The sequence below is a fragment of the Protopterus annectens genome, chromosome 10.part0, assembly GCF_019279795.1.
Source record: "Protopterus annectens isolate FY-2018-M chromosome 10.part0, PAN1.0, whole genome shotgun sequence".
Lineage (NCBI taxonomy): Eukaryota > Metazoa > Chordata > Ceratodontiformes > Protopteridae > Protopterus > Protopterus annectens.
Window position 1 is genome coordinate 921,869,627 of NC_056744.1, and position 18,812 is coordinate 921,888,438.

Here is an 18,812-nt window from a genome sequence, read left to right on the forward strand (position 1 = left end):
TAACACATTAATTCTTAACCAAATTTTCAACTCCACTTCTGTCAGCAAAATAAGGGGTGGCAACATCCCCTCTAAGCAAGTTCACAGCAAGAGATGTTGCCGCCCCTTATTTTGGTGACAGGAGTGGAGTTGAAAATGCAATGGAGTCCAGGAGTGAAATCAAGAGGAATTATGATCTAGCGGTTAGGGTGTCCATTAGTTATACACAGGACATTAATGATATCAGGGAAATCTTTACCAAGAATTGGGGAGTCCTCATGGTAGATCCATACTTGAAAGAGATTGTAGGTGATAGACCCTATTTCCAGTTCAGGAATAGGAAGAACCTGCAAAGAATGCTATGTTATAATAGGGCCAGTAACATGGATCCAAGAGGCATGCCACTTTTGGGTACCACTCCATGTAATAGTTGTAACTACTGTGTTTATTTAAGTAGTGACAACAACTTTGTGCACCCAGTTACAGGGAGAACTTTCAGGTTAAACTCTACAGCTACCTGTACAACTGAGCATGTAGTATACCTCGCCTGGTGTACAGCTTGCCCTGCATTTTATGTATGGAAAATGGATAGAAGGCTCCGAGACAGGATTAGGGAACATCTATATCATATCCGCATTAAATCTACTAAGAATGCTCTTTCGAAGCATGTTCAGGGAACTGACTCACAACATTCCTTTAGGTTCCAAGTGCTGCAAGTTAACACCACTAGTATTGGGGGGGGATACAAGGAATTACACTGAGAGAACAGAAGTCAAGTGGATCATTAGGTTACAGGTGGAGCAGAAGCCTGGTTTGAATGATAAAATCTCTGTTAAACCAGCCCTGAAAAGCAGGAAGCTAGTAGTAAAGTTTTAAATGTTTTCTGATGCTTTTTGTGGATTGCACTTTTTGAATCAACATATCGCTTATTTTATATATGTTTCTATATATACATTTTTTTGTAATAAGGTTTTGATTGTCCATTATACATGCCAAGTGATTTTTTAGTAATGTTAGAAGAGAATGATTTTTAGTAGAGTTTTTTATTTGCCTTATTAGTTTTATCAGTACTAGTTTTATAAATAGATTTCTTAAACATGAATTTTTTATGGTGCACATGTTGATATAGATGTCAGGAAAGAGGTTGTGTTTTTCAACACCGAGATGTGCTGATACTTTAAGAATAACAATGTAGCAGCATATGATGCAATAATTGTTGTGATTAATGTGTATATAAATTAACTCTGTTTTATGAGTGCTTTTTGGCTTGAAGAAACCCATATGGGTGAAAGCGCTTGCCACTATCTGCAATAAACATTTGGATTTTAGTCTTTATGTGGACTTGTTTTTTGGCTTCCTGCCTTATTGAAACTCATTTGTTCATGCATTTTATCTGATGCTGATGTACTTTATCTTATGCTGATACAGCTGAACAGTCCTGGTCTGCTCCTCAGAGTTTTGATTTTGTGCTTAGTATAAAAGAAAGGTTATCCATGCTAGGATGCAAGGTGCAGCCTGTGCTTCCACTAAGTGCTAACTGGTTTTGTCTTATCTTTATAGCTCTCCCAGCTGGGAAAACCCCTGAATGCTTTCAGAGAACATTATCTCCTAGCCAGTTTCTCTTTTCTTTTTTCCCCCAGCCAATCACTCTCCACCAAACTGTAACCAATTTTTCTTTATCAGATTGTCTCCAAGGGGACATGTGAACTGGACAGCCAGTTTCTCATTATCAGATTGTCTCCATGGAGACATGAGAACTAGGCAGTCAATTTCTCTTTATCAGATTGTTTCCATGGAGACATGAGGGCCAGATACAAAATTGCTGCTAATCATACATTCATTTGTTAGAAAAAGCCTCATAATATTCAATATTCTTTTTCATGTACATGCTTTCTCTTAAAACTCATCCAATTATTCTCTCATGCAAGAATGAGAAGAAGCACATTATTTTTTTCTTTTGTCATGCTCTTTTAACTATGCTTTTTTTATACTGCAGTGCCTACATTTCTTAAAACTGAACAAGAAGAAAAAGAGAAGGGAGAAAGAAAGGAAAAAAGAATGGCAGCACCTATTTACAATCTCCATCACATTTAAAAATAACTGAGAAAACTTTATTTTATAGCATGCAAGGAAAACCATAGTACTATTAAGAAAAAAATGTTTTCTTTACTTACAGTTAACTTTTTCCCCTCTCTTCCCCTCCCCAAAGAATTTTTTTGAACATTAATGACATGAAGTAATGCATATACTTTATAGTCCCTTCCCCACAAGTCCAGCAAATTCTGAAAAAGTCCAATATTTCCAGATTTTCTTGTTCTGTCATATTTCACAAATATAATTATTACATTGCAATTCCACATTAAGTTACTGGTTTTATTACTATTCATCTCCATCTCCAAATCCTGTCTCTGCTTCATTTCCAATGTACTCTAGATTTTTCTATTCAACTCTCATGATCCCTTCCTTCTCTCCAACATTTTCCATTGAAACAGTAGAAAAGATTTCACAGGCACAGTCTTTCTGTGTTTTTTATTATCAGAAGAACTAGAAGCAGAATCACTTTTTGTTTCACAGTTCACTTTTTGTTGGACAAACTTTTGTATTTCTTCCTTAGTGTGTACTTCATCAAAAAATTATTTTGTCACTTCAGGGAAGAATACCTTGAAGACAGCTGGGAACACCAGTTTAAATCTCACACCTGCGTTTTGACATTTCCTGAATAGTGGAATGAATTTACTGCTCTTCTGTCTGGTGGACAATGAATAATCATTCTCTACAAACACTCTGCTGTCTCATACTTTTAGTATTTTGTCCTTCTGCCACAGTTTTGTCAGAATCAACTTCTTCTGCTGGCAGGATTGCATTTTTACTATTAAAGGTCTAGGTTGCTTTCTCATAGCCAGGTTTGGAGCATACACACAATATGCCCTTTCAAGTAACAGCTCCTGCTGTGGAATACCAGTCAAATTGCTTGTTTGTGCTTTCACAGAATTAATGTACTCTGCCCCTTCCAGCTTCTTTGTTCTAGCTGAAAATCTCAGTTTTTTCCTATGCACTCTATCATCTAATTCTATTATTTCTTGAAACATCTCTTCCTGAGCAGTCCCAAATTCAGCCAACCTTTTATTCATTTCATCCTCTAATTTTTGCAGCTTTATCACCTCATCTGAATATCTGTTGAAAGCTTCTTCCATTTTTTTCAAACCATTGTTTTTTTGTGTTGATATACTCCATCGGTGTTTTGTTTACTTTAACCAGATCTGTGTGCATTTTTCTTATATCTTCCTGTAGGTTGCTAGAAGTCATGTCTGGAGGTTGCATTGCTTTTTGATGAACAGCTGCAGAACTTTCCCCAGTCAGTGTTTCTTCCTCACTTTTTGTAGCTGATGTTTTTTCAACAGCTCTGTATTTCTTTTTTCCTGGCATCCAGGAAGTGCACTTACTAGCCATTTACTGAAATTTACCCATAAACACAAAAGTCTACTGGCCTTCTCTGTTGAGTATCTATTTTCATACTGGGAGAGCTAGAGTCAAGCTATTACTCAATGTGGAGCCATCTTGGAAATACACCAACCTTTCTTTTGAGCCAGGCTAGTACAACAGCTAGAAGATGCCTATTCCTGTAAATGATACAGAAGTAACAGGTAGCTCTTAGACCATATTATATATAAGGACACTATACCCTTAAGATTGGTCATCCACTGCAAATACAGGGATTTTGTTCCATTTTCCATGAGCTAGCAAGTAATAGTACTCATTGAAATTATTATAATGTGCCTACTAACCTTATAGTCTAACTACTACTATTACCAGAAGCTGTAATATGTAGTAAATTGCTGAGCTCTGAGTACAGTGACACCATGCAGTTTGCATTCTTAGGCAAAGGATTAATATCTCTATACTAGCACATTATTGAATATAAACTTCAGTTTACTGTAAACAGGTACTCTAAATTGCTTTACTTTCTAAGCAAACACGAATCTACTGAAAAGAACAAAGAAGCCTGGTTGTATGTATTGTCTGCAACCTGTAATGCACTGTAAGTTGACTCTTTAAATTGTTATATTGTTTGAACAACATAGCATATATTTAATGCCTTTTTGGACTGTGTTATGGCTGAAAAGGGGTCCTTGGAGCATCCACCTTCCCAGTCAATAAGCTTAAATATATACATACATGCATGCATGCATAAATAAATAAATAAAATGCAATCTATATAGACGATATTAAGAAGTACATTTTCAAGACATGCAATACTAGACAAACTGATTTCTGATAATAATCTACAATTTGGAATTCAAGCACATTGCTACTACTCTAAGTTAGTCAAATAGAAATAGGTAAATGGAAAGAATGATTCAGACAGTGAAACAAGTCTTAATGATAAAGTAAGAACTGGGAAGGGATATGGTCACTTATCAATATTATGCCATTAAAAACACCATTGTAAGGTACTAGATTATCATTTTCTCAAATGTTGATATGTAGAAGGATATTTAATAAATTTCTAGTATCTTTTGCTTTAATACCAGAGAATCAAGGTTATGGTGTTTAATATTTCTTCCTGTATGATTTTTTTTTACGTCTGTCTGTCTGTCGACCATTAAGCCTCTGCCACTTGGACTAGAGCTCCTTTCTTGTCCCTTACAGTGCGTCATCAGTAGAGGATAGAGAGCTGTCCAGAGGGGGCATCATTCAGGCAGCCATGAGATGGTTTGTGCCCTGGTAATGATAGTGGTGTTTAAGGCCCTCACCCCTGCCCGGATCAAGGGGATGCATGCTGTATTTTGCCATAGGGGCCAGCAACTACAACTTCCCCATGTGAGTGCATGTTTCTATGCAACTTTCCCAGTGAAGGCTATCTCCTAACTGTGGCTTGGTGAGCTGAATGCCTCCCAAAGCTACATTTGCTGTCCCTCCTCCAAGGGAATCTGGCAGTTGAAGGGACTACTTGTCCCCCTCTCGCCTGCGGATGACCATGTCCATCCTTCCCTGCCAGGCACATCAGATGCCTGAGCTGTTTAATGAACTCAGGTCACCTAGATCACCAAATTAACAGAAGAGTTATTATGGTAGCCATGGAGAGGAAGTATAAAATCCATAAAATGTACATGGATGTCACTTTGAAGCTGTTTCACTGGGTCAGTGGGTCTTATTACATTTTTAGAACTTATATGCAATTCTAGAAAAAAAAAAAACAGAAGACAGCTGCATAGACCAGAATCAAGATTATCGTTTTGGAGAATGGAGTCTAGAAGAAATTAGCTCAATGCTTATGCAAGCATCTCAGAAAAAAAATAATAAGGATGCTTCTAATAGTGGTCAAATGAGTTCTGAGATGTATACCAAATCTGAAAGGAAAATTCCAGGTGTAGATGTAAAAGCCTTTATCAGAACAATTGGAAGAGTCCGGGGCTGAGACAAATATACATAATTAGTAAAGGAATGAAACAGAGCAGTTACCTTTAACTGATACTATTATAGAGAGTGCAACTACATCCAGCTTTGAAAGGCATTTCAGGAAACTGTCGACATTTAGTGATTGCACCTAGCAGATGTATGGATTTTAAGAGCTGAAAATATGCTTAAATGTTGATCTTGAATTTGTTCTGTTCTTCTTCTTCTTCTTTGTCTTTTTTCGGCTTTTCCAGGTTAAGGGTCGCCACAGCGGAACTCCAGTCCTCTAATAATTGGCAGTCGATTTTTATGGTGCCGAGTTGCCAGCCCGACGCCCAACCTTCAGTGAAGGAACGCCCATTCACACATGTCTTTCAGAGGTCACTCGACTGTGGAGAGGACATGCAGACTCCTCACAGAAGGCACTCCAGCCGAGAATCAAACAGGAGAACCTCTTGCTGTGAGGTAACAATGCTACCGCTGTACCACCGCGGATTGAATTTGTTCTGTTGATTACTGTAAATAATTATGATATACTAGTATAGTACAATTAATATTAGTATATTAATAGTAGTATAGTATAATTATGATGTACAGTATAGTACATTATAGTATAGTCTAGTATGAAGAGATGATGTTTGGAACATTGCAAATGCCAATTATCATGCAGAGTATTATTTGGCATGTATACCAGCTCAGCTATTTGTAGAAAGAAAAACACAAGAGTATAGATTTTAGAAATGGCTGTAACCTTAGGGTGATGCATGCCACATGGTCATGTCTTTAGCTTGTGTCACTTGCACTGAAAATTTCAAGTTGCTAACATCACCATAACCTTTCACTCATTGCTTGGCTATCATGACAGTTTTTATAATTGAATATTGCATACCTTTGCTGTTTGTAATAAACTTATTTCTTATAGTATGAGAGTAGTTTAGGTAGCACACTGGAGTGGTGACTTACACTGTCACCTCATAGTAAAAGTTTAGTTATTGGCTTGGCTTCCTTTTATGCAGAGTCTGCATGCCCTCCATGTTTTCATGAGCTGACATTTCTGCGGTGTCAAAATGACCCCCATATTTCACATGGCTTTTCTATGTGTCATCAGGTTTCCCTTTGCATCCCAAACATATGTGGTAGGTGGACTGGGGACTCTAAACTGTTTGTAGGTGTGTGTGTGTTTGTGTGTGTGTGTGTGTGTGTGTGTGTGTGTGTGTGTGTGTGTGTGTGTGTGTGTGTGTGTGTGTGTGTGTGTGTGTGTGTGTGTGTGTGTGTAGTGCATCTGTGTGGGAAGAAAGGCAAGGTAATCTACTTTCATTCCCTACCTGCCTAACAAACTCTATGGATGGCAGTGGCTGTTAATGGGATCAGAATAGGAGTCAGATTTGACTTGACAACATTGGATGGATGGATGAGAGTAGTTTATTTAAGTAGTAAAACAATACTCGTTATTGCCTGAGTATGCCCTTGAACAATAAATAGCTTACTTGTTCATGCGTACATAAAGTTATAGATTCTTGTACTTATGGATATTTTATTTAGTTAGTTATTTAGTTAGTTAGTTAATTCATTTGATAACTGGTAAAATCCAACTGAGTGGGGACCTTTTTCAGTGGAGGCCTGTGAAAAAACTCTTACACAGACAGTTACAGACATGCTGTCATTACAAGGTAGATAAGAGATACAAAATAGATGCATTTGTCAGGGTATGAGAAAGTAAATATCCTGCAGACAAAAAAACAGAAAAAAGTGAAACATGCAAAAAACATACAGGTGAATATAACAGAGCAATAATTTCAGAATATTTTAGTAAAGTTTATGTAGCCCGTAAGGAAGGAAGGAATACCCAAATAAACTGAGCAAAAAAGCAGGAGATAGGAGTAATTAAGAAGATGATAACACAGGAAATTGCAGTTCTCAGAATATGAATATTACAGTAAGCAAGAGAGGAAGCTCAACAAAGAAACAGCACAGTAGTGAGGGAATACAAATAGATTACAGGTTAAGAAAGAATAAGATTAGAGGCTAGCAACAGATCAAAGGATAAGAAGAGAAGCAGTAGGAATCTGTCTTAAATGAGTCCACAAGTGGTACATTTCCAGATTTTTCTATGCTTTTTGCTTCCATGCTTGCTGGCCATTAAGAATTCCTCAGTTAGACTTAATGCCACTCATTCCCACATACTGGATGTTCTCAACATGAGGGCAAAAGTTGTCCAGGGGACCATATTCCATACAGCCATGTGGGTAGTTTGTGTTCTTGCCTGCATCTGTGAATGAGGGTGTATATATCGCAAGTCTTAACTTTTCTGCTAGACTGGGAACATGAGATAGGTGTCACTGAGGTGGGGATGGGTGGTCACTATGCCTTCCCAGTGTGAGTGAATGCTCCTTTGTATCCACCATGAATTGTATGGCATATATGGCTTGGTGGCTGTATGCCAGCCTCACTGCTGTGAAGTCTCTTATGTCACTGCCTCTCCTCCAAGGGATTATGGCATTGTATGGCACCAATCCCTTCATCCCCCAGGACAGACATGTCTATCCATTCTTTGCCTGCTCCAAGAGATGCCTTATGTGCTAGTCAAATCTCAACCATATTTGCACCATTTTCAGCAATTATTTAAAGGCAGAAGTTACCAGAAGCTGCATTATGGTGGCTATTACAACATTTGTTAGTCCTGAATCATAAACTTTGATTCATTTCAATGGGCATACCTATTCTGAGACACCAAAGTGATTACTGGGACTTTCAAACACCCAATCATGCCACAAAGCATGATCTAAGAACATGTAAGACTATTAGGATAATGTGTGAGCTAAAGAGGGGAATGTTTGTTAGTAGAGAAACTTGTGTGCACACTTTAGCTGTAAAAAGATGAGAAAATGCTTTATTGCCAGCAGTGACATGGAATCAAAATATATGTAGCAGTGTAATTTATTACGTTTGCTTACGGCAGATTTAGCATTTTTAATGTTGGTAGACTCTAGTTTATTGAAGGTACAGGAAGACAACCTGCAGAGGAAATTGGATGCATAAAGAACTGATAAAATCAGCATGACCTCTGTTGCTTTATCTGCTTGTACAGCTAAACTCACGGTGGAGGATCCCCATATTTTGACTGGTTTTACTTAACACTCTTTCAACATGAGTGTGACTCCAAGAACTTTTTCAGTCTCAACTATTTTGATAAGTGGGTTGGAGACAGGTTAGTACTAAAACATATATTTTCTGGATTAGGCTGCATTTAGGAATAAGCCAGAATCTGCAATCTATTCTTCCAGACTTGGAGAAACCTAACTGGAGGGATGGTTGGGCTTTTGGAATGAAAGGGGCAAGACAGATCATTATACATCCATCTGTTTATTCTGGTGAGGCTGGATTATACACTATGGGGAAGAATAGGAATTTAACCATTCAAGGGAATCAGTGAAAATCTGACATCTTGATATGGAAAGAAGGATGATGTGGTAAGAGAAGGTACTAATGTGATTTATTCACCCCCAGGGTTTATATGAAGTGTGGGTATGTGTAGAAAAGGAACAGCACTGAGTAAAAATTGAAGGAAGTGACTAAGATGATTCTTAAATGGTAGGATTACTTTATGAATAGCGATGACTGCACAGAGAATGACAGATGGTTTACAGGAAAGTCGGTGTACTGCATTTATTGGAGTATCACATGAGCCAATAAGAAGGAGTAATGGAAGAGACACTGAAAATCATCAAAAAAGTAAGAGTTTACTATAGATTTTTATAACAGACAGAAAAATTGGTTACTGGTAATCTTTTTGGTTTTGGCAAATACTGATCAAGTAATAAACAGGGAACCACCTCCATACTGGGGTTTGTTGTGGTTGAGATGAAATGAATACATTACTGCACACTGTGCCAGAGATACAGCTTTTCCCTTGGTGTTACAACTAAGCTCCACCTGAGAAACCAAAAACTAGTCTTTTGATGTGAGCAGAGTCAGGGACATTGCACTGATCACGTTTTGTGTCTTGAACTTTTATAGAAATTAATGACATGGAAACAGAATGGTTGCAGTAGATGCAGCAAAGGTTCTACTGATGAGAGAATAACAACCCATGTAATAAAGTTGCTTCTTGATGGAAGACAAGGATTGTCATAACTAGCAGGTAGTACACTTGCCCTTGATGTTGGTAGGTTAAAAGGCAGTGGGTTTTATTTCCACACAAGGTACTTTAATTAGTTTTCCAGTTCTCACTCTGCAGAAGGGATGGGGGAAGTGTTTCATACCAGCAGGTGTATAACTGAGGCTGTAAGTAATATTTCAGATCTGATGATAATCTTCAAAAAATAAACCAACTTGGGATGCACAGCAGATAAAGAGGAACTTAGGGCAACTGTAAAGATAACTAATTAGAGGGAAGGTATATTTTTAGATAAGATACCATTTTATTTATTTTAGTATCTTTTTTGTATGTGGTCTCCTTTCTGATCATTTAGCCTCCCACGCCCACCATCACTGTGTTGACCCATTTGCTCCCATAGAAGTGATAGTCTTATACCCCAACAGTTTTCCTTGAGGTGAGGGTCAAGCATTGGGAATAGAGCAATCAACCACATAGGTGGTCAGGATTGTCTATACATATCCCTACATTTCCCCAAAGTGCATGCAGATAGACATCCACTGGAGGATGTACAGTGGGCTATTGTAAAATGTACAACTGTCTTCAGAAGCGGCCTTAGGTCAACTGGTACCCTAGGCAAAATGGCTCCATGGTGCCCCCCACCACACCACCCAGTGCCCCCATCCTGGTCTACCTACACCAAATAAATACTGGAAAAGCACCCCTACTAGAGCGGTGCCCTAGGCAGCCACCTAGTTGGCCTATGCCTAACACTGGCTATGATTGTCTTCAAAGATTGATGCAACTCTCAAGTGTCTTAACACAGACTGCACTCTGGTAGTGCATGCCAAACCTTTCCCTCAGAGAGGCAATCAGGCATTGCCTTGTCATTCCTGTCTTTCTCCCTTGCTAGCTTTCCCAGTGCCTCAGACTAATGAAACCCATTTCACTTGGGCTATAGTGAGGGCTTTATCCCTCTATACCATGGGGCAGTCAAGATGCTAAATTTTTGTAATACTTGGTGTCACTTATTTAACAAATTTAATAATTAACATGACTGTGGACTTTAATGAACGCTATTTATTATTTCCTGTTAGTGCCACTTAGGAGTGAAAATCACCATGTTATGCCTAGTTATAGAAAGGTTGCTGTTTTATTTTGGAAACACTAGGCACTCCAGTTAACATAGCCATATTAAAAACAGTATTATGCATACAAATGAGCTTGATAGCTATGCTGAAAATTTCACTATGAGCATCTGAGCCATAATGTGCTGACAGTATAGATCAGAGTGTGTGTATGTACCTTTAAGAAGCATTTCCAGATGTAGCACATGCATATAAATACTGAGCACGTGCAGGCAGCAGTGCCATTTTGGGAGAACAACCAGAGTGTTAACATGTATGAGTGCAGTAGTCAGTCTGTTTATACGTTTATTTAAGTTTAAGTTACAAAGCCTCATTTCTGATGTGTTTGTGTGTAATAAAGCTGCTTGAACAGAATACACGAATGTTTGTCTGTTTTATCCTGACCAGATGAGCAACATGGTATCAGAACCGGGATCAAAGAACAACTTATTTGAGCCATGAGTTGCAGAGTTGAAGGTGAAGGCAGACTAAGCAAGCTGAGTGAAATGGAGCACAGACAAACAGAAAAGGACCAGAAATGAACTAAAGATAAAGAAAACTGCAGAAATGATTTATTTATTAAAGAAAATGAAACGGCACATTTATAAATCACAAAATTAATTGTTAATCAAATGAGTAGCACGAAAATGTATTATTAAGCAAACAAAAGGTTCAAACCACATTATTAATTAAACAAAATGTTTGAAACCACGATATTTGATAATGCTAGCAAAACCATTCATATGGGGCTCAGAATTACTTTTGGCTTGCATAACGAGCATGTTTAAAGTAAAACGGCACAAGAAAAGTGTAATGAGCATGATAAGAGATAAAAAGGGCATAACAAGTACAATAAAAGGGCAAATTAAGCTTAAAGAGCAAGGCGACTGCATGTTTTTTAGTAAAAGACCATGTTTGGGCACAAACTACTATTTTGCATTGACCAAAGTCATTCAAAGCATAACTAGAGTTGTTTGAGGTGTCTCAGAATGTGCAACGTGTTTGCAGAGTGTGTGGTTTAATACAGTGCAATTATTTCAAAGAGTTTGCTGTATGCAAAGTACAGTTATATTGTAAAGTGCAGCCATTTCAAAAAGTTTCTTGTGCTATGTACATTTATTCACAGAAAGCCACCATTACAGAGTGTTTCTTACACTGTGCAGAGTTATTTCACAAATTACAGCCATTTTGAAAGATTTCTGTGCTGTGTAGAATTTATTTGCAAAGTGCATTCATCTCAAAGTGTTTCTTACTCTGAGCTTTTTCTGCCATGTACAGTTTATTCACAAAGTACAGCTATTTCAATGTATTTCTTATACTGATAAGGAGTGCTTTCATAAAGTACAGTGATTTCAGAGTGTTCTTGTGCTACGGAAACTTATTTGGCAAAGTGCAGTTATTTCAAAGAGTCTGTTGTGCTATTGGGCATAACTACAAGTACTGGCATTAAGTTCTAGCATATACAGTATATTTATGTGTTTATGTTCATTCATAATTTAAAGCAACTTCACTACTGTGTGTTGATATGGCAGAGGCATTTCGCAGACCAGGTCCACTTGCATTTGATCATAATATAGCAAAGAATTGGAGAGTATTCAAGCAGGAATAAGATATTTTCATACAAGCAGCATTTTCTGACAAAGATGCACATACAAAGTCATTCATTTTGCTTACGTTAGCTGTGTCAGAGGCTATTGAAAGAGAGCGTTCATTTGTGTATGCACCAGAAGTATATGCAGGAGAGGGGGCAAACCATCATATTGTGATAGCGGCTGAATCAAGGGAAGACCCTGCATGCTTAAAACATGCATTTAGAGAAATGTGCAACCCCAGACAAATGTTACATTAGAGAGGCACTTGTTTTATACAAGAGACCAAAAGTCAGTTGAAACCTTTGCAGCTTATATCACTGACTTGAGAAATAAAGCTAAAACTTGCAGATTTAGTGACTTGAAAGATGAGTTAATAAAGGACAGGCTTGTGTGTGGTGTTAATAGTGCTGCAGTGAGAAAGATTTTCTTCATGACAGTGATTTGGCATTGAGCAAAGCCATAGAGATTTGTCAAATCGATGAGATAACAGAAAGGCACACAAATATGCTTCTAAGTGATAAGAGCATGGTTTCAGCAGCCTCTAGAACAAATGTGGACAGTATGCAGCACATGGCAAGCAGAAACAGGCTTAAGCACATGGCAGCAGCAACCCCTGTGGGTGTGGCAGGGAAAACCCGGAGCTTTCTAGCAAGTTACAAGACTAATTCAATAAAAGGATCATGCTCAGTACAGTATAAGAGTGAGTTAGAAAAACCTAAGTCAAGTCTTATTGTTAACTGTTGTAATTATGGAGCCAACCATGAATCAAAAAGAGAGAAGTCTGTAGCATTTGCTGAACAATGCCACAAGTATAAAAAATGGAACCATTTTGAAAAGTTTTGTAAATCAAGTAAGCCTCATTCAGTTATTAAGAAAGGTCACTTTAAAAAGCAAGTTGATCATACAGAGAGCTGCAGCCCTACTTTCTATGTAGATGGTATATCAGTGGTCGGTGAAAAGGTTAATGCAGTAGATTTGTTGGCAAAGAATGAAGTATTTTGTACTGTCCTGATTAATGGTAAACCCACAGAGCTCAAAGTGACACTGGTTCAAAGTGTAATGTAACATCAGCAGAAACATTTGCTAAAGTGAGGACTGTGAGCAACTTAATTTGGTCAATTGTGCAATGCTTGAAAGCTTGTTGCTTATGGAGGTGAGGAGATTCAAATCAAAGGCTCAGTACTGCTTTTATGCTCTTTGGCTGGGAACAGTTACAGCTTGCAATTTTATGTAGTCTGAAGACCTGTGCAGTCATTATTAGGTCTCAGAGACAGATTAAGAATGAAACTGCTTTCTTTTATCAAAGAAGTACATCATGTAAGCACATGTCCCAGTTCCAGCTTTACTGATACTATTTTCTCAGAGTATGCTGATGTTTTTGACGACAAACTAGGCAAACGTCCAGTTGTGTACTCCATGAAAGTAGACCCAGAGGTCAGTCCAGTGGTCAGACCAGTGAGAAGACTTCTAATAGCTGTGCAGGACAAAGTCAAGGTCCAGTTAGATAAAATGGTACAGCAAGGTGTTATTTGTCTTGTCACAGAACCAACTGAGTGGAGGTCATCAATGGTAGCTGCTCATAAGAAAAATTCAGATAAAATCAGAATATGCATTGACCCAATAGACTTGAACAAGGCATTAAAATGACCTCATCATCCTATGCGTACAGTCGAGGAGATTGCAACCCTCATGCCAAATGCCACTGTTTTTTCTGTCTTAGATGCAAAGAGTTCATTTTGGCAAGTAATGCTTGATCTCAAATCTTCACTACTGACTGCATTCAGTACCCCATTTGGTAGATACAGATTCCTCAGGATGCCTTTTGGAATAAATTCTGCCAGTGAAATCTTTCAGCGTGCAATGGAGCAAATTTTTTCAGGCTACCCATATGCTATAAAAGTTGGTGATTTACTAGTTGGAGGTAATGGTGAAGCAGAGCATGACAGAAACCTCAGGAAAGTTCTGGACAGAGTGTGTGAAGTGAATTTAAAGCTCAGTCCTCTGAAGTGCAAATTCAGATTGCCAGAAGTTACTTACATAAGTCATTTAATTACCAGTACAGGCCTATGACCAAATTCTTCTAAGCAAGTAGCCATTCTTGAGATGCCAGCTCCAGACAGTGTCCAAGCCCTACAACATTTTCTTGGAATAGTTAACTATTTGGGCAAATTTATCTCTGACTTTAGTGAGTTATCATTACCTTTAAGAGAGCTGACATGCAAAAATGTTGCATGGTCATGGTTAGAACAACACCAGAAAGCATTTTATAACCTCAAATAGCAAATTGCTAAGATGCTATGATGTCTACAGACCAGTAGTTCTTTTCTGTGATGCTTCAAAGTTTGGTCTTGGTGCAGTTATTCTTCAAGAGGGCAGACCTGTTGCCTATGCATCTACAACTCTTACCCAAACTGAGATGCAGTATGCTCAAATTGAGAAGGAACTTTTGGCAATTGTATTTGCATGTTCAGAATTCCATGATTATATTTATGATCGACATATCCAGATAGAAACTGACCATCAACCTCTAGTCCCTATTTTAAAGAAGCCGATGCATTCAACTCCAGCAAGACTACAAAGAATAGTGCTTAGATTGCAAAAGTACAATTTCAAAATGGTCTATACAAAGGGTAAACTTCTTTATCTGTCTGATACCTTATCAAGATCACTTAGAAATACCACAGAACTGCTTGATGCAGAGAATTTTGACTTTGATGTCAAGGAAGTACGTACTTTTTCTACCACGAGACTTGATGAGCTAAGACATCATACAAAGACTGATCCAATTTTGCAAAAGCTCAACCACTTCATCAATGTAGGATGGCTGTCAAAGCAATCCAGTGTACCAACAGAGGTTCAATCTTATTTTTCATACAGAGATGAGATGCTGATGGAAGATGGTATAATTTTCAAAGGTCCAAAAGTTGTTGTTTACTTCTTTGCAACATGAATACATTCAGATTTTACATCATGGCCACCCAGGTTCCTGTTCTGCCAAAAGGAGGGTGAGAGGACTAGTATTTTGGCCTTCTCTAGTGAAATACATTGATAAAGTGCTTTCTTCTTTTTCAATGTGCAAATGTACTAAGCTATATTTGCAAAAAGAGCCACTTCAGCTAAGCCAAATTCCTGAACTACCTTGGTAGCCACTGATATATTTGAGTGGAACAGTCAACATTACTTAGTGTTGGTAGACTCTTATTCAAACAGGTTTAAGATTGATTTGCTACCTAACCTAATGTTCAGTGTTGTCATTACTAAGATGAAATGTCATTTCTCCATCCATGGTATCCCATACAAAGTTATTTCTGACAATAGTTCTCAGTTTACCAGTCATTTGTTTCAGAGATTTGCTAAAGAGTGGGACTTTATCCATGTTGCTAGCAGTCCTGAATATCCACAGTCAAACAACCTTTCTGAATTTGCAGTACAGAGTGCAAAGCATTTACTGGAGTGGTCAAAGCGTAACAATACCGATATCTTCTTGAATTTACTCAATCTCAGAAATATATGCCATGACAATTTACTTGGCTCGCCTGCTCAGAGACTTGTATCTAGGCAAACCAGTACAACCTTGCCTATCTGTTCTAGTTTGTTGGTGCCTAATGCTAAAAACAACAGAGCAATCAAAGGCCAATTTTTTAAGACATATTCTTCTCAGAAATCCAGCTATGATAAAATGAGCAGATGTCTTTGTCCATTAAAAGAAGGAGAGACAGTGAGGATTCAAATGGCGAAAGGCTTTGATCTAATTGGTCAAGTGAGAGTTATATGTGCCAAGCCGAGATCCTACTTAGTGGAATCTCAGTGTATAGAGTACAGGAGAAACAACAGACATCTTCTTCCTGTATCAGAAATGATATTGCTGCATTGTACCTGTGATACAGACTCTAGATCTCAGCGCACTCCCAGACAATGTTCGCACCAAAGAACATGTCACAGTATCCATTTCTGTTCCTGATGATGTCCCAGATGTCCCAAAAGTTGAACATTCCTTGAAGACAGTCCCTCTTGCTAGATCCAATTCTGACTTTTATGTTAGACAGGTTGAATTTCAAGACCTAGTGTAAAATACACAGCAACCTGGACATGATTGTTTTATATGTGTCTAATTTGTATGATTGCATGTCAGATAATTAGTTCTGTATAACTGCATGTCTAAAGATCATTTCTGTAAATTGCATGTCATTGATTACTGTCATTTCATATAAGGACTATTTCACAAAGAGGGAGGATGTATATCAGAGCATGTGTATGTACCTTTAAGAAGCATTTCCAGATGTAGCACATGCATATAAATACTGAGCACGTGCAGGCAGCAATGGGATTTTGAGAGAACAGCCAAAGTGTTAACATGTATGAGTGCAGTAGTTAGTCTGTCTGATGTGTTTGTGTGTAATAAAGTTGCTTGAACAGAACCCACGAATGTTTGTCTTATCCTGACCAGATGAGCAACAGACAGTGTACTGGATATATTAAACTCACAGGACTTCATACCTGTGAAAACTGATGGAGACATTTTATAGTATTAGAATCTCAATTAAAACTGAGACACTAGCTTACAAAATCTTCCTGGATAATATGTGTGGATAACCATTTATATAAATGTCAGTGGTGGCTGGAAATGTGACAAGAATCAATAAAAAGAATAAAAGCTGCAGGAAAGTGTATTGCCTGGCTAGAAGGACCTCAGCTAAGATAAAATAGTACTTATATAAAATTCCTCTCTATGTCAAAACATAGCTATCAATATAAGTGAACCTTTAAAATTAATAGGCTAGTCCTGTGACCAGAATAGGATACAATGTAATAATACACTCTTCCAATTCAAGTGAAAAAGAAAAATGTTGTTTTGTGCATGCCATTATTTATGTAAATAAGAAGGCAAGACTGTACCCTCAGAAATCATATAAAAACATTGTGCTTAGAATTATTCATTGTTGGTGTTCTAGGAGTTGGTAAACTGCACCAATCCAACTGTAGTGCTTTCCTTGTTAATTCTAACTGCCTGTTTTTTCCCTTCATCACCTGTTGTTTTTCCTCATAGATTCAGTGCTGCTTCAGTGTGGTGCCAAAACCCAGGAGGAAGGAAAATAAAGAGATGGGCAAGATAAGAAAAGATTGGTGGGGATGAAAGAGAGAAGTTCATTTCCAAGGAGGACCCATCTCAATGATAGGTGGTGGAAGAAATAGGTGAATTTCCATCAGAGAAGATTTGGAGGGAACGTCCACACTACTGACAGGATGAGGTCTTACCTTTCTGTTGCTTATTAAAGCAGAGCACTAAGATTTCTTTCTTCTTTATTAAATTGTGATTACTGAGGAATATAATTTCTGACAAGAGATATGCATGTTAACAAGAACTTAAATGTGGGGAAGCAAGGCCCCACAGCTGTTAGAACCAGAAGTAAGTCCTAAAAGACTGAGTAATAAAAACAGCAGCATGTCTGTCAGAGTAAGTCATTAGGCCAGAGAAAATATCTGTAGCTGGGCCCAAAAATAGGTACTTAAGATGCACTAAAAGCATTTGAAGAGAAAACATTTCAAGAAGAGGCTGAAAATTGTTTTAAATCTTCCACAGGTAAAGATAGCAGTTCACAAAAGAGGACTCTGCAATCTGTACTTGATGTTATATATGAATGCGTGAGTCAAGAACAACATAATGCTGTTGAAGCCCTGTCTAAAAGATGTGCTCACTTACAAAATAGTGTAGAAGAATCAGGCAAGTAAAAGAAGCAGCAGAAGAAAGAAAAACTTTACAAAACGAAATTAAGAAAAGGAAACAACAATATAAAGAAATATGTAACCAAGCAGAACAATTAGAAAAAGAGATGAAAGAGTGAAAGGAACAAATAGTTAATCTAGAAAAAGAAGTGAAATTTAGGAATCATGGTGCAAGAGCACTAAAAACACCTGTACAGGAAGCCATTAGACTAGGAACACAACTAGGTCAGAGATGCACTAGATAATGAATCTACTTATAGATCACTGACCCCTCAAGAATTACAAGCAGCATTAATGTATTTGGGAGGAAAATGGGACCCCTATAAATAAACATGAAAGAAGAGAAAATCTCAAATAAGGCAGATATTTGGATGGTCTAGAGAAGACCTATGTTCTTTGGCTATCACTATGATGCCAGTGGGAGAAACGGTATCAGAAAGATTTGGGAAGGTAGACCTAATTCGAATGAAATTCAAACATTTTTACAAGATATGTCACGCAGCCTTAGGCCAAAAGCAGAAATAAAAAGTATTAATGAGGTGGAGTTAAACTCAAAACAAAGCAAAACAAATAAAAAGGGAAAATTAAAAAAAAAATGCAATAAGTGTAAAAAAGAATGAATGGACACATGGCTAAAAACTGTTGGGCACAAGTTGGGGGCCTAGTTTGACAGAGGCCTCATTAAAAGAAGAGAAAGAAAAAGAAAAGGAAAAATGGGAAAAAAGGTAAAGAGCACAAAAAAAAAAAGGAAAAGAAAGGGAGACTCAGTACCAAGGACTAAAATTAAAAGTAAGTCTTGATATTTGTTACACCATTGAACATGTGTATAAATATTAACTAGGCATTTGTGTAACAGGGAATTGATAGATGTAAAAGTAAGTATTAGTCATCTCTGAT